The sequence below is a fragment of the Rousettus aegyptiacus genome, unplaced genomic scaffold (genome assembly GCF_014176215.1).
Source record: "Rousettus aegyptiacus isolate mRouAeg1 unplaced genomic scaffold, mRouAeg1.p scaffold_m13_p_2, whole genome shotgun sequence".
Lineage (NCBI taxonomy): Eukaryota > Metazoa > Chordata > Mammalia > Chiroptera > Pteropodidae > Rousettus > Rousettus aegyptiacus.
In genome coordinates, this window is record NW_023416295.1 from 170,815,437 (window position 1) to 170,831,470 (window position 16,034).

The window sequence follows — 16,034 nt, forward strand, 5'->3', positions numbered from 1 at the left end:
CCCGTGGATTGTGGCGTGTCATAGTGTGTTTTTGTCTCTCATGCGTGTGGCTTGCGACTGCTAACCCACTGTCCCCCCTGACCTGGGACGTGCTTTATTCATCACTGTTTATCAAGAAGTAAAATCATCGCATCCGAAGCCAGCAGCCCCCCCCAGCTTTACACGTGTGCACGCACACACAGCTTACACGCACGCGCACACACATCGCCAGTCCTTACCCTAGCCCCTTCCCCAAACCCCAAACTTACGCATACGCGGACACCTCGTCACCATCCCCTCTCCTGGTTCCTTCCCCAGCCCCCAGAGGCCACCAAGATCGGGAGCTCGGCCTCATTCCTTCCAGAACATACGTTTGCGTATGTTCGCAGGGCTGGCTTTTAAAGTTAGTGGCCCCTTGCTGGCGCGGTATCTATCCAGACCTCATGAAGTGCCAGACACTTCGCTGGGGCCTACGAATTCAAACCGGAACAGATGGCCCTGCTCTCACAGATATGTTTCCAGCAGGAAAGGTGGAGGAGGATATGCCCACATGCAAGCAGCCGCGTAAGTCATGTAAGGGCTGAGGGTGTCAGCGGAGGCAGCCCCTCTGAGCAGGTGACGGACCTGAGCTCTCTAGGGTGAGCAGGGGCTTTGCTGGCAAGGAGGTGGGCTGGCGAGCATTCCGGAGAGAGGAACTGAAACATGAGGTCCCCCGCTGGGGCAGAGCTTGGGAATGGCAGAAGGCAGGTACCCCGACACATACAAGGAAGAGAGAATGAGGAGGGACGGGCCAGAGGGCTCTCGGGTCCCACAGCCCAGGCTTTGAGGCCTCCATAGGAGGTATGGTTCTTACCGAGTCACGTGGAACCCCTGGAAGGGCCGGTGACCGTGCCAGTGTGTGTTTTAAAAAAGACCACTCTGGTGGTCAGATGGCAATCAAAAGGTTGCTGCCCATGATTGGGACAGGAAAGGTCGCCATGGCAACGAGAAGAGTAGAAAAAGTCAAGATATATTTGAGGAAGGAGCCAATCAGTAAATGATGGACTGAATCAAGCGGGTTGAGGTACATGTGAGAACCACTCCCAGGTAGAAGCGCTGGCAGGGCGGGGCAGGGGCCTGTCAGTCACGGTGCTGGCCACGCCCAAGCCCCTGCTCATTGCAAGTCCAACCTTACTCCGGGTTTGCTAAGTGCCACTAGGCCTCTGATTGGACAGGCGTGAATACCTGCCATTTTACAGGACTCCCTCCCATGACTACACCTATCAGATTGCTGCCCTTTGCGATGGGGAGGAGGGATGGTTAATTAGGGAAGTGGGTGGAGACTCTAGAAGAGGTCGAGGTTCAGGGAGAAAGTGGAGAGTGGCAGTTTGCAATCTACCCGGCTTCTACCCACCTCTGCCTTAAGGAGGCCTGAGGGCTGCAACTGTTTGCAATGAAAAGAGCCCGAGCACCCCTGGAAGCCCTCCGCGCCCTGAGGCAGCTGCCCGCTGGAGGAAGCAGACCCCAGGCACTGTAGGGCTGGGCTCCGACTCCCGGTCCAGCCTCTCACCCTGCTCAACCTGGGCCCCACCTGCATGGGCCCTTCCCCCAGTCTTCAAGGTCAATGGGATTGTGATCACCTAACAGTCACACCGCCCTCCATTTGCATTTCCTGTTCTCATCATAATTCAGGTAGTTACTCTTCACAGTTACCAAAGGACTTCGAAAACTGACATCTGCAGAAAACTGACATCTGCATTCGAAGGACTCCATATGCTCCCCCTCTCCCCCCGTGGTGTGTGTCTGTGGGAGGCATTCAGAAAAATGTGTCTGGAGTCAAGAACATGGCTTTCAGAAAGGGATAAGAAGGACATCACAGCGGACAGGGCCAGCCTTCCAAGATGACCAGCCATCCACGCTTTAAAAAATTACGTGCTGGCCATTCATTGGACTGGAAGGCTGTCAGTAAAAGCCTAAAAGGATTTTAACAGCGTCAGGACAATTTGGGGAAATACGATTTGTCTTTAGAATCAGGGCCCCTACATCATTTGGAGGATCTAATTCAAAAGGAAAATATAGGACCCGTTGTTCAAAAAGCAGTTAAAAAAAAAAAAAAAAGCTTTTTCCTTTCAAAATATGTTATTATAAAATGGGATGGGGTAACAGGAATAACTGAGTAATGCTGATGCAGGACAGGGCAGATTTCTCCGGGGGACGGGAGACCAAGCCCTGCACTGAGAGAAGGGGGGTCTTTGGCGGAGAGTGTGGAAAGAATTCAACACACACGCCAACGTTGGAGTCAAAAAGAAAGATGAGAAACAGGGTAACGCTCCACAGACAGAGTGTGGTCTCCTCTCAGAGGCAGAGAGGGAGGGGGACAATGAGCGGGTGAAGGCGCCGAGAGGGGACGAGAATTCAGTTTGTCATTCTTCAGTTCCCGTTGCCCTCGATGTGGACATACAGGGGGGGGAAGGGGAGAGTGTGTAGCCTGAAAAGGTAAGAGTACGTACTGTGCGAGGCCTGCTGGCAGTTCCCAGCCTTGAATCCTTAGGTTCCCCACGGCTGTAGCCACAGGGAATGACTCTGGGTTCCTGTTCCCCTTCACAGGTGTGGGGAACCGGCTGTTAGCAATCCAGCAGAAATCCTCCTTTGCTCTGCAGGTGTCCTCCTGGCCTGGATCAGCATATTGCAGTCTCTGAATGTGGCTCGATTGACATTTTTAATTCTCTTGCCTCCTCCCTACATTAATACCATAAACTTAAATTTGCAGAACCATATTTTGTTGTCATCATTTTATAGAATACAGTAAATAACTTATCAATATGATATCTGCTTGATCGTTAGATTTTTCTGCAAATTATTCAGCAAAATGTATAGTTTTGCCAGCTGCATTTCAACTGGCATACAGGCAGGCCTCGTTTTACTGCATTTCGCTTTATTCAGCTTCACAGATGTTGTGTTTTTTTTTTACAAACTGAAGGCAAGACCCTCGCCCAGCGAAAAGACCATGACTTGCTTTACTGCAGTACACTATTACAGTGGTCTGGAACCGAACCCGCAATATCTCCGAGGTATGCCTCTAATTGAAAGCTATGACAATAATTCCTGGCAAATGCAAGATCACAAATAATCTTTCAAAATTTTTGACTATGGGAAGGATCTTTCTGCCGATGCAACTGTTACTGAAGTTGTTAAGAATATTTTATAGGCTTTCACATTTGTGTATCAAGAGCCGATGATTCTTACAGAACAATTTTTCTAAAAAGATTTAACTCTTCGTACAAATCAATTTCATGTAAGTTTGAATTTAATTTTATGCAGAAATATATTTGGAATATAACGTTTCCTCTAACGTTTTCCTGTAATTTGTGGAGGTTGTACAAGAAACTGAAAATGACTTCATAATTTATATATAATTTTAATAATCTCTTTATGTACTTAATTGCTGTATTTCTGATCACACGAGGAACAGTTAACTTTAAAATTGCCTTCCTCATTAATAATGAAACTTCACATGAAGATAGAATTCTTTTCTCTGTAGAATGTGATCTTTAATTTCTGTTTCAAAGCCTGCGGATACTTATTTGCCTTGCAAGGCTGCAGCAGTTTCCAGAACCAGAGATACCGCGCTCTGAAGAATCCTCACTCTCCGATGTGCTTTATCGCAACCTCCACGTGCACGCTTCGGTTTTACGATGATTTATTGACGGTTTCCTGCGCGTGTGCTGCCAGTTCCTGCCCCAGACTTAGGCTGCAGAGTTTGTATTTGCGTAGGGGCTATAGCCACGTGGGTCCCTCTCTCACCGCGGCCTTGGTGGACGACAGCCATGTGTCGCCGCGGCCGGTCTGGGCACGGATCCTGGCCCTGCCCTCCCCGCGCCGCCCCACGGTGTCCCAGACTGCCCGGCCATGTGGGTGCACACGAGGTGGCCAGGCCCACTGCCCGCCACGCGCTGCCCGCCGCCTGCTGTTCTTGCTGCCACCTGGCTTCTCTTCTGCGCTCACACACAGTGCTGCATTGTCCCGTCGGCTAATCCTTATGAAACCCGGGTTCGAAGAGAAAATATTAAGGGTTTCGAGACGGCAAAGGCGGAGCAGGAAACCCAGAGTTGAGCCCATCGCGCGAGCGGCGCCCCGTGTGACCGCACAGGTCGCGTGCCCGCGATCCAGCCCTGCCCAGAGCACTGGTTCCCGCCCCCTCTCCACGCCCCCCTTATCCATCCTGAACCACCTTCTTCTTCTCCTCATACTCTCCTTGTCAATTAGACAGCTGCACTTGATCGTGGGCCTGTAATACTGTGTTCTAGTAAGAAATATGTATTTGGTCTTAGTCCAGCCCCTGTTCCTGGCACAGGGCTTGGGATTTCTGAATGATATGGTTAAGAGGGGCACCTTTTGTCGGGGGCAGCGGGGAGGGGGCTGGCAATGGAGTTCAATCACCAACAGCCGATGATTTCATCAATCACCGAAGCCTCCATAAAAGTCCTGACCCCAGGGGTTCATAGAGCTGCTAGGTCGGCGAACACGTCAAGGTGCTGGGAGGGCGGGAGGGCAGGGAGCTCCGTGTGCCCTGCACACACTCTGCCCAACGCATCTCTTCCATCTGGCTGTTCCTCAGTCGCGTCCTTTAAAAATAAACAGGCAATAATAAGGAAAGCGCTTTCCTGAGTTCTGTGACCCACGCTGGCAAATTATTGAGCCTGAGGAAGGGGTCGTGGATAGATGGTAGGTCCATAAGGATGTACTTATCAGCATCTGAAGTGAGGGCGCTCTGGGGGGCCTGAGCCCTTCGCCCACTAACTCCAGGTAGATGCTGTCAGAACAGAACTGAACTGCAGGGCAGCCAGCTGGTGCCAGAGAATTGGCTGATGTGGGGGGAAGGACTCACGTACTTCACGTCAGAAACGTTGGTGCAAGTGGTAGAGGAGAAAACAGCATGTTTTTCCCTTTAAGGGCTGGAGCTGGGCTGAGCGCTTTGCTGGCACGACCTGTTTCACTCCTTTCAACGCCTGTGGCAGAGGCGTTAAGTTGCTCCCCTTCTGCGGATGAGGGGCTCGGCCACAGAAGAGCGAGTGGCACGGCCAGTGTCTCCCCCCCAGGTAGGGCCCGAAGAACAACAGTGACCCACCTTCAAACCCGTGCTCTGAGCCGCTGTGCGGCCTTTCTAAAAAAGACCTTTCCACATTTTCGATAACTGACGTACCCTTAAAGCCCGCTTTATGCAAAAATCCCCCGGGCTCTGCATGTTTCCAGATCAGCGAAGGCTTCAGCCTTTGGTTCCCCATCCGTCCTCCTCTGCTCACCCACCTCTGCGTCTTCCTAAGCCTGTCCCAATTACTCGTCCTAGAAACGCTACTTCAAACGTTTGAGAGGGCTCTGATGAAACCAAAAGCCTTTTTCCTCAAGCTTTTCCAAATGTCTGCAGGCTTTTCCGAAGTGACATCAGTTGGGTGGTGACATCTGTCGAACCTTCACTGTTGTCAACATTCCTGGTGAGTTCTTCTGGTCTCACGGCTTTAAACACCCGCTGTATACTGACCACTCCCAAGAGTGTATGTCCCCAGCTTGGGCCACTTATATATTCAGCCGCCTTCATATTGGGGTATCCTGTCGCTCTGCCCCATGTCACATGTACTGTCCTCGACACCAGCAGCCATAATAATTATTATCACAATAACGGATTCCACTATACAGTGCTGAGAATGTGCCAGACACTGTTCTAAGTGCTTTCTCTACATCTGCTGTATTTAATCCTCACGATAACCATACAAAGTGGGTACTGTTATCATCTCCATTTTACAGATGATGAAACTGAGGCACAGAGAAATGAAACAACGTGTCCAAGGCCACCCAGCTAGACAGTGGTGGAATTGGGCTCCGAAGACCAAGGAATTCTTAGCCACTGGGCTTTTATTTCTGTGACATGAATTAACCCATTTATTATAGGCTAGCAACGTTTCCAACTGGGGCGCTTCTCCTGGTCTTTCAATCCCTTCGGTCTTCCGATGGCAGACTGTACCGCGAGGGCAGAAGTGGTGCCCGGTCCAGGCACCAGCAGCTACTGTCCTCCTGCGGGAAGCGCAGTGCCGGACCCCACGGCTCTCCTCTTCATCTTGGTTTTGACACAGAGGGAGCAAGTGTACTTGGTGCGCCGGCTGATTTCAATTTGCTTTGCCATCTTCCCGAGGGAGGCACCATAACGGCTCCCGTATTTACCAACCAATTCTGAGCTTCTTGGTGCATTTAGCCATGTCGCTAACTAGGTCAGAACCCAGAGAAGTCACTACCGGAGCTTTTAAAATACAAATGAGCTCCAAACTCCCCAGAAAGCTTTCTTACCTTTCTCGGCATAACATTCGGAGCCCTTGCACTGGCAGGATCTGCCTCTGCTACTTCTCCCATCCCACGTTCTGCCATTCCTCGCTCCGGCCACACCGGCCTCCCTGCTGTCCCTAGAACACACCTCTACGCTCCTCCTGTCTCAGGGCCTCGCGCTATCTGTTTCCTCTGCCGGGAATGCTCTTCACACGTCCGGGTCTCTGCCCACATGACACCTTTTCAGTGGGACCATCCCCGGTCATGCCTTTTAAGAACGAGTCCCCCATCCCCACTTTATTTTCCTCCATACCACCTTCTACCATGTGACAGACATATGTTCATGTCTTTGTTGTCTGGCTCTCTTCACCAGATGTGATGAGCATGACGGGGGGGGGGGGGGCGGCTTTCATCATTGCTCCATCCCAAATACGGAAGTACCTGGCCTATACGTGGTAGGGGCACAGTTCGGGATTGTCGAGTTCATCTTCCCGCCAGACCTCCTCCCTTCCCCGGGTCCACCATCTTAGAGGAAAGGTACCATCCTCCCTGAGTGCCCCGTGGGGGTAATTATCCGAGATTTGTCCCTTTCTTCAAAACTCCCAGCATCCCCCAGGCCTTACCGACTCAACTTCCTGAATGTTTTTCACACCATCCATTTTCCGCCACCCAGCCTGCCGCTTCCTCGGCTCTGTCCTTCTGTAACGGATGTCTAGACCGCAAACGGAAATCCCCCGAGTTTGCGCATTTTGAATTTTTCAGTGTCCTCTCCGCCCCCACCCCACTCCATTGATCCCCAAGTCCACCCGGCCCAGGTCCAAACCTGCTCCTCCTCTAGCGCTTTTTGTAACTCCGCCGCCGCCAACCTGGCTGCCTGAGCCGGGCATCTGGGAATCGTCCTCAGCGCCCCTCTCTTCCACTTCCAATCCACGGCCAGGTTTTCTGTCTTTCCTATCTGGGTATTTCTGAAAATTGCCCGGTTTCCTTTCCTCCTCATGGCCACCACCCTAGTCCAGGCCATCACCCATCTTACCTGGGTTATCTCAGCAGCCTCCTAGTACTGGTCTCCCTGCCCGCCGCCTGGCCCCAGGTAATCTTCCTAAAACACACATATGATCACATGACTGGCCTACTTAAATGAATCTCTACCCTTCCCCACGCACCCACACCCTCCTGATGTGTCATCCCCAGCTTCCTGACACACTTGACTTCGGCCGTTGTCCGACACCTCTCCGCAACACACACACACACACACACACACACACACACACACACACACACACACAGTCTGATCATGTGATCCCCTTGGCCTGGAATGCCCTTTCTTCCTGCCCAATCCCTCTCTTTTCCTAGATAAGTTCCAAGGTCCTTCCCCTGCGAAGTCTTCCCTATTCCCCTACCCCAACTTCTCAGCACTGAGTAAGTACCATGGGGGTGGGGGTGGGAAGCTCACCCAGCAAGGTCATTTTGGCTGAGGCAATAACAGACCAAAAAGCAGTTTGAGGACCCAACAGTGAGGCCTTAGGAAGCACCTTCTGTGTCTCTGGATCTGTTCCCAGAACCCCAAGGTCAAATGGTGGAAGCATATGGCATGAGGAAGGGGAAATGGGTCTGAAAAAGGGAAAGAGAAGAGACGAGAACCAATGTATCTGGAGGAGATTCTAGGTTCCGCAGCTAAAGGCTTTGAAGATACTACTTCGCTTCATCATCAGAACATCCCTGGGAGGCAGGAATTTTAAGAACAAAGGAACTGGTGTCTAAGATTTACAAAATTAATAAAGGTAGCACTTCAAAGGAGTGGGGGAAAGAAGAGATTATTCAATAAAAGACTTTAATATAAAATTGGCTATGTATATGAAAAGAGTCAAGTTGGACCCCTTCTAGTGCATTAAAACTCCAAATTGGAGTAAACGTGATCATTTAAGTGAACATGTATATGAAATTGTGGTCGGGAAGGTCTCTCTCTGCATAACACAGAAAACAGAAATCATGAAGGAAAATTCTAAGAGATCTGGCTACATAAAAATGTAAACGTTTAGCATGTCAAAAATATATACAAATATATATAAATAAGTAAAGTAAAATGCAAATAGAAAACTGGGAAAAATATTTCCCACATGTTAGCAGACAGAAATATAGGTTCATGATCTAAATGGCCAATTCACATAGGAAGAACTTTCAATTTTCCTAGTAATCCTAGAAATAAAAATTAAATCAAATCGAGGTTCCATTTTTAATCTGCCAGGTTATCAGACATTTGTTTTAATAAAATAACAGCGCCATGGGGTTCCAGGAAAGAATGCAGTTTACAACTGCAGACGGATGCTAGAAACTGCCACTTTAAAGTTATAAACGGCTTTTGCATTCTAGGACAGGAGAGGGATTCTGTTCACAGAGAAGACCTTCCCTTTGTTCTGGATGCTTCTGGAACAGGCAGCTGTGAAGTAAAAGCCTCCGGTTGCTCTTCTAGAAACCCAAATCCAGCTGCTTTAGACTAAGATGTTATGTTTTCTATTCAGTTATATAAACTGGTTCTGTAAGGAACTCCCTCCCCACCACCCCGATTTGGATTTATTTATTTATTTAGGCAAAGCAACCCTTGGTTGACCTCACAGATTACAAGGACCTCGTCATCTGACAATCCCTTATTTTTTTATTTTTTTACACCAACGGCACCTGGTCTTCCTAGGTGGTCTCCCATCCAAGTACTAACCAGGCCTTAGCCCTGCTTAGCTTCCGAGATCAGACGGGATCGGGCTTAGTCAGGGTAGCATGGCCGTAGACTCTCTAATTTGGGTTGTGGACTGCTCTGTGCAGGAAAATCTTGTGTGTGTGGCAGGGGTCCCACTCAACAAAACCATTTCTAGGAGTGTATGCTAAGGTCAAAGAATGGTTTTGTTGGGGCTATTATAAACAGCTCATGACCCAACAAAACCATTTCTAGGAGTGTATGCTAAGGTCAAAGAAAGGTTACTGTAGTACAAGGATCCGTGAACCTGGATGGGGGCCAAAAACATTACAGGGACCTCTCTGAGTGACGTTTAGCACTTCTGTCACTTAGAAATGCAGGCGGCAAACCACAGAATTAACAATACCTGTGGCACAGCAGGGTCCTCGAACACTCATCGCTTCAACGTTCTACCCTTGTGAGCCCCGCTAGAGCTGGCTATTAAAGGCATTAATAAGAAGCACATTTATATCTATAACCCAACTTTTTTTGTTTTGAAACACTTCATTTTTTAGAGCAGTTTTAGGTTTACATAAAAATTGAACAGGAAATACAGAGAGCTCTATTATACTTCCTGTCTCCCTGTCCCTAGAGTTTACCCTATTATTAACACCCTGCATTAGTGTGGAATATTTGTTCCCACTGATACACCAAAAATGATACATTATTATTAACTAAAGTTCAGAGTTTACATCGGGGTGCACTCTTCATGTTGTATAGTTCTATGGGTTCTGACAAATGCATAATGTCATGTATCCACCATTACAGCATCATACAGAGTACTTACACTGGAACCACTGATGTTTTAATGTCTCTAGTTTTGCCTTTCCCAGAATGTCATTAATTTGGAATGGTACAGCATGTCGCCTCTCCAGATTATCTTCTTTACTTAGCGATATGCGTTTACATTTCCTCTATGTCTTTTCATGGCCTGATAGCTCATTTATTTTTCTTTCTAATAATACTCTAATGTCCAGAGGAACCACAGTTGTTTATCCATTCACCGACTGAAGGACCTCTTGGTTGCTTCAGTTTGGGCAATTATAAATAAAGCTGCTACAAACATCTGTGTGCAGGTTTGGGTGCGGATGTGATTTTCAACTCATTTGGATAAATACGCTAAGGAGAACAATCGCTGGGTCATACGATAAGACTGTGTTTAGCTTTTTAAGTAACTAGCAAACTATCTTCCAAAGTGGCTGAACCATTTTGCATTCCCACCAGCAATGACAGAAAATTCTCGTTGCTGCATATGCTTGCCAGCATTTGGTGTTGTCAGTGTTTGGGATTTTAGACGTTCCAGTAGGTGTGTGGCGGTATCTCATTTTTGTTCAATCTGCGGTTCCCTGATGATGTAAGATGCCAAGCATCTTTTCATACACCTATTTGCTACTTCTGCTCCAGGTTTAACTACAAGCTTAGGCGATGCCTTCTGCTGGAAGATTACTCTCTCCCATTGTATCAGACAGTCTTTGCTGTGTAACACACCATTCCAGAACACAGTAGCTGGAAACAACGACCATGCAAGGTTCGGCTAATTGCGGCCGAGTGGGGCTGGGTGGGGCTGGGTGCTTCAGGCCCGTTGGCTTGGGCCGCTCTCATACCTTGTTTGGACGCCTGTGGCCTAATTTAAAAATATATTTTGATAAATCCATTTCGATATAATTGGCTTGTGTTCTTAGGCACATTATTTTACAGACTTAGCCCCATCCCAGCCCTTGTCACGCCGCTCTGCCAGGGCCGGGTTCCTCGTCCCTTTCGCTGCTGGACCGTGAGCTCCCTGACGGCTGGGACTGTGCTTATATTTCTTATATCTCTGTTTTTAATGTTCTATGATGAAAAACTTCAAACATAATTTTTTAAAAAGGGAGAGACTGGCACCAGGAAACCCCATGCATCCATCACCTTACGGAGACTTCGCCCCTTGGTTCCATCGCTCCCCTTTTTATTGATTCATTGTTTGCTACAGTATCATAAAGCAAGTCGTCTCCCCTTACATCTTTCCTCAGTGTCTGGGGCCAGCGCTGACTCCAGGAAGGGCAGCTCCTCGGGGCCTTCATCCCCGTCCTCCACCTCCACCTTCACCTCCGCTCGCTGGGCCAGGCCGGAGCCTCCCCATCCGGGTCTTTTCTAAGAAATTCATTCAATAGTTTTTAAACCCATGAGTGACTGTTGCAGAGCTGTTTATAATAGCCCCAACTGGAAACAACCCTATTAGCTAACATTTAAAGATGAGGAATGCAGTTGGCATTAATGTGATGGCGAGGTGGAGGGCCAGGGAGGGAGGAAGCAATTCAGAGGGATCGTTTTATGAACTATATAGATGTCTAACCAATGTATAGTATACTTGAAATTAATTTAAATAATTAAAAAAAAAACGAGGGTGTATTTATTTAAAAAATAATAATAATAATTCTTTTTTAAAGGAGGGAGAGTCAAAGGACTATCACACACCAATACAAGGACCACACAGCCACGTGGGAAAATGATTGTGACAGAGCAAAACCCAGGAAGGCAAAGAGCCCGGCTCAAGGTGATCTCTGCGCTCTCAGTTGGTCATCGGGTCAAAGAACCGGCCTGGGTTCCCAGCCGGTGTGGGGAAGGCGTAGAGCGAAGATGAGAATAATGGGAGGACGGGCGAATGCGTTACTCCCCCTCAAAACATTCTTCAGTGTCCTTCTGTCACCTGCCCGAGCTGGCCTCTGCCAACCCGAGTTGCCTCCGGGGCTGTCTGTGAGGCCACACGAAGGACTGCTGGAAGCTGCTGGGCCTGCGGTTGCTGCCCAAGGCACAGACCTGAAGGCAAGAGGCGGTTCCAACCCCCACCCGCGGCCCCTCCCAGTTCCCAGACTGGGGCGGGGATGGGGGGGCTGACGGCATTGCACGGCTGTCTATTCTTCTGGGTGCTGGAGTTTGGAAAGGTCATGGTGGCGTGGAGTTATCTGATGTGTGCACTTCTGTCTGCGTGGCTGTGATAGGGCCTGGAGCTCGCTCAGGCTGTGTTAGCGATTTTCAAGGTCCATAGTTGTGGTATCTTTGTTCATCCGGCAGAAGCCTGTCTTGGGTTGATTGCAAACCCACGTGACCCGTAGGGCTGTCCTGGGGAAACCGAGATCCCCTTCACAGCTTGGTTCCCAGCAGCTATTTCCCTGGGAGAAAGGAGTCTGTCTATAGCAGAGTTCCTTGTACCTGCCCCCACCCCCTGGGAGCTCAGTGCCTGCAAACAGGAGGCGCCAACTTGATGCTTGTTCTCCCAGGTGCTGTGCTGAACCTAGTGTCTTCTTGCTCCCTTGAAAACCAGACCCAAGAAACTGTGGAAGGAGGACCTGCCATAGTGCGCTGTTTAGGGAGTCAGGTGTGGAAAGAGAGGTGAGTGGGGTTCTGCAAGCTCCAAGTCGTAGTCTCCCAGCTCCCCTGTAAGTTGCTCGAGGACCTTGGGACTGGCCTGTCCCCTAGTTGCCTCATCTATCAATGTCCATTCTCCTCCATCTGATTGTTCCCCCAATCTGAGAACACCCTGGGGCCCATGACCTGCTGCAGTCCCTGCCCTCAGGAAGGTCACTGCCGACAATAACTGTGGTTTTAAATGATCGAGAATGACTGCAGAAGTAATTCTTGGGGTGGGAATCAAGGGGAGGGTCTGAGGACTTTCACCTGCTAAGAGCCTTGAAGATGGAGTCAAAGTTCACCAGGTGGTCAAGCGTGGGAACAACAGGTGCAAAAATGGAGGCACGAAACAGGTGCAGTTGTTCAGGATACTTCACGCACGTACGATGAGGCTGAGCCGTGAGGGGACTTGGGGGGTCTGCTTCTCCCGCAGCGTTGCCAGGAAAGGCCTTGGAGTCTTCCGCTAAGGGGTTTTCACCTACGACAGCAGAACACTTCTGACGCCACAGGTGTGGGTTTCCCACAGCAAGCCATTCTCCAGGTCTCTCCAGACACGACTGGGTGCCCTGTAATTTGTCATTCTAACGCTAACTACCCAGAGTTAGTACAGACCCCACAGGCTAAGGGCAGATTCCCACCAGGCTGCCCCCCTCTTCAGAGACACCAGTCCCAGGTAGCAGGTGCTCAGGTCACCCACACACTTGCCCAGTTTGGCTACAGATCAGGGGTTCCCGTGAGTCCCTCCTCAGATTCCACGGCACGCTGTAAAGAGCTCACGGGAATCACGGAAACGCTGTACTTCCATTGCTGGGTTCTTACAAAGGATATGTGGGAACGGCCAGATGAAGAGGTGACAGGGTAAGATCTGGCAGGGTCCACAGAGTGCAGGAGCTTCTGTCCCTGTGGAGTCTGGTGTGTGTCACCCTCCCGGCACGTGGATGCGTTCACCAATGCAGAAGCTCTCCAAGCCCCTTCGTTCAGGGTTTTTATGGAGGTTCCATTACATAGACACGATCGATTAACTAAATCACTGGCCGCTGGTTATAACCTCAATTCCCAGCTCCTCTCTTCTCCTCAGAGATGGGAGAAGGAGTGGGTGTGTGTGGTGGGGGTGGGGGGAGGCTGCGAGTCCCCTCTAATCACGTGGTTGGTTCCTCTGGCAACCAGCCTCCAACCTGAAGTCATCTAGGGGCTATCAGCCACCAGTCATCTCATTAAAATAAACTGCAGGACGGTTGAAAGATGCATGTCATGAATAACAAAAGATGCTCCTATCATCTCTATCACTCGGGTAATTTCAAAACCCTTTTAGAAGCTCTGTGCCAGGAACTGGGACCAAGACTAAATATATATTTCTTATTACATCACGACATCACAGAGTCAGAAGACCTAGTTTCAAATCCCGAAATTTATCTTTTGGGGTCTTGCTGAACTGGAATTTCCTGCTCTATAAAATAAAGATAATTATAATACGTATCTCACCAGGTTAGAGTGAGAAATAAGTAAGTGTATGATAAAGAAGCATCTATCAAGTGTCTGGCATACAGTGGGTGCTCAATGTGTTTATTATCTTTTAAAAAAAAAAGAGATCTGAATGTAACAAACATCGGCGTCTACCACAGCTCAGGCATTTCTATCGCATTGCACCTAATATTTGTAGTTTTTCTGCCGGGTAGATTCTTACTCCCATCATACAGAGGAGGCTCCTGCGACTCAGGGAGGGGAGGCGGCCGATTCAAGGTCACACAGGTGACAGGATATGGGGCAAAGATTAGAATGAAGCAGGTTGGGCTCCAAATCCTGATTCTTTCCAGACTCTTCTTCAACAGACAAACCACTTGGTCCCTCCCAAACCCCTTCATGGCAGAGAAGACTGCTCATAGCTTCCTGGTATCCATTTCTCAACTTTCTTTAGGAACGGAAACTGTTTGTAGTTGGCCACCTTGTAGCTCAGTCCAAAGACTACATTTCCTGACCTCCCTTGCAACTAGATGTGGCACGAGTTAGGTTACAGCCAATGAGATGTAAGGAAAAGTGCCACGCGGAACTTCTGAAGCTCTCCTTTAAAAAGAAGGGAGATTGCTTGTGAATAAATGTTTGTTAATTAAAAATAGAGGAAGAGGAGTACTATCTTCCTACCTTCCTCTTTCCTTCCTGCTTGCTGAACTCGGACGAAATGGCTGGAGCTCAAGCAGTCATCTTGGGCCACATGGAGCTGCGTTGGTAGGAGAGCAAGATGATAAGTCATTATCCCAGTCCTAGACTGCCTCCCACTTTCCCCTTCTAAATCATCAGCTCTTCTCTATTAAGCCTTCCTTTCAGCCTGAAAGAAAAAAGCGTCCCTCGATCCCATGTTCCCTTCTTTCTCTTTTCTAGTCCACCAATTGGGAAGAATCGGTTACCCTCAAGGTCTCCATGTCTCCATTCCCCAGCCATTCCTCAAGCCACTGTATCGAGGTTTCCTTCCTACCATTCTACCCAGATTGCCTGGATTAGTTAGATGGCTACATCTAATGAGCTTCCTTCAGTTACGTTCTAACTAGACCTCTCGAAAGCATCTCACTCGGTTGCCCACATTCTCCTCACCTTGGGTTCTGTGCTGCCTCTGCTCCCCGCCGCCTTTCCAGTGGGTAGTTCTGCGTCTTTGCCAGTTTAGCCTCTGCTCTGAGCTCTAGGACCCCCCCCCCCCATCTAAGCACGGACTTGATTTTATTTTTTTGCATGTCTCCAAAGCACCTCAAACTCAACATGTCCAAACGGAACTCATGGTCATTCCCTTCTCCCCCACCCCCGAACCCAGCTGTTCTTGCCAGAAATCTGGAAGGATCTTTGATGCATCTCTTTTCCTAGCACCACCCACAACCAATCCTTGTTCAAGCCTTGACAGTTTCAGCTCCTGAATGAAATCCACTCACTGCCATCAGCTTGCTCAAACACTGTCATCTCTCTCCTAGAACAACAGTCCCCTAATTGGTCTTCCTCTCTCCATAACCATAAAAATCTGTGTTGTACACAATCGTCAAAGGGATCTTTCTACCAATGGGATCTTGTCCATGGCTGGCTCCGAAGTCCCCAGTTTTCCGTTGTCCTGTCTGGACACCGCATGGTCAGAGCCTGCCTTACACTCCCTTTATCTAATTCTTCGTCCATCTGTTTCAGCCACATCGGCCTTCCGTAACATGCATACTAGCCCTGTCGCTAGTTAACGCCACACACCATGACACATCGATACACTTCTCTGCCTAGAATTTAGCACCACTGGACTTATGTGTGTAAATGTTGTCCACTCAATTAAAATGCTAACTTTTTGAGGGCCTGTATTGTTTGCTGCTTCACCCCCCAGGGGCCAGGCCTCATCATCCAATGAATATCAAGTGAATGAATAATTCACCCTCTGCCGCTTCCACCGTATCCATAAAGAACGCTATTCGGGGGGCTTTGGGAGTTCCCCCTGAAAGGCATCCACGGGGAAGTACGCAAATAAAGAGGTGCGAGGGGACATCACGTAAGCAAGCCTTCCTTCCTGTTAGTTCCCACGAGAGAAACGCAGGGAGAGCGCGCCTGCGCACACGCTCCCCTGCGGCCCCGTCCCGCTTCGGCCGTGAGGTGGCGCTGGGCGCACGCTCCCTGGCAGCGCGGTCCTCCG

General features: G+C 49.2%; 1 long non-coding RNA gene and 2 pseudogenes across 1 annotated transcript; all 3 read right to left on the reverse strand.

Annotated features, from left to right (window-relative positions):
* Positions 1-5,804: 5,804 nt before the first annotated feature.
* LOC107500810 lies at positions 5,805-6,386 on the reverse strand (annotated as a pseudogene).
* Positions 6,387-8,937: 2,551 nt separating this feature from the next.
* LOC118614303 lies at positions 8,938-9,057 on the reverse strand (annotated as a pseudogene).
* A 2,346-nt stretch (positions 9,058-11,403) lies between these two features.
* Positions 11,404-15,956, reverse strand: LOC118613796. Its single transcript, XR_004955878.1, has 3 exons — positions 14,975-15,956; positions 14,528-14,603; positions 11,404-12,866 (listed from the first exon to the last, which is right to left on the reverse strand). It is a non-coding gene; the product is annotated as an uncharacterized LOC118613796 (long non-coding RNA).
* Positions 15,957-16,034: the final 78 nt, after the last annotated feature.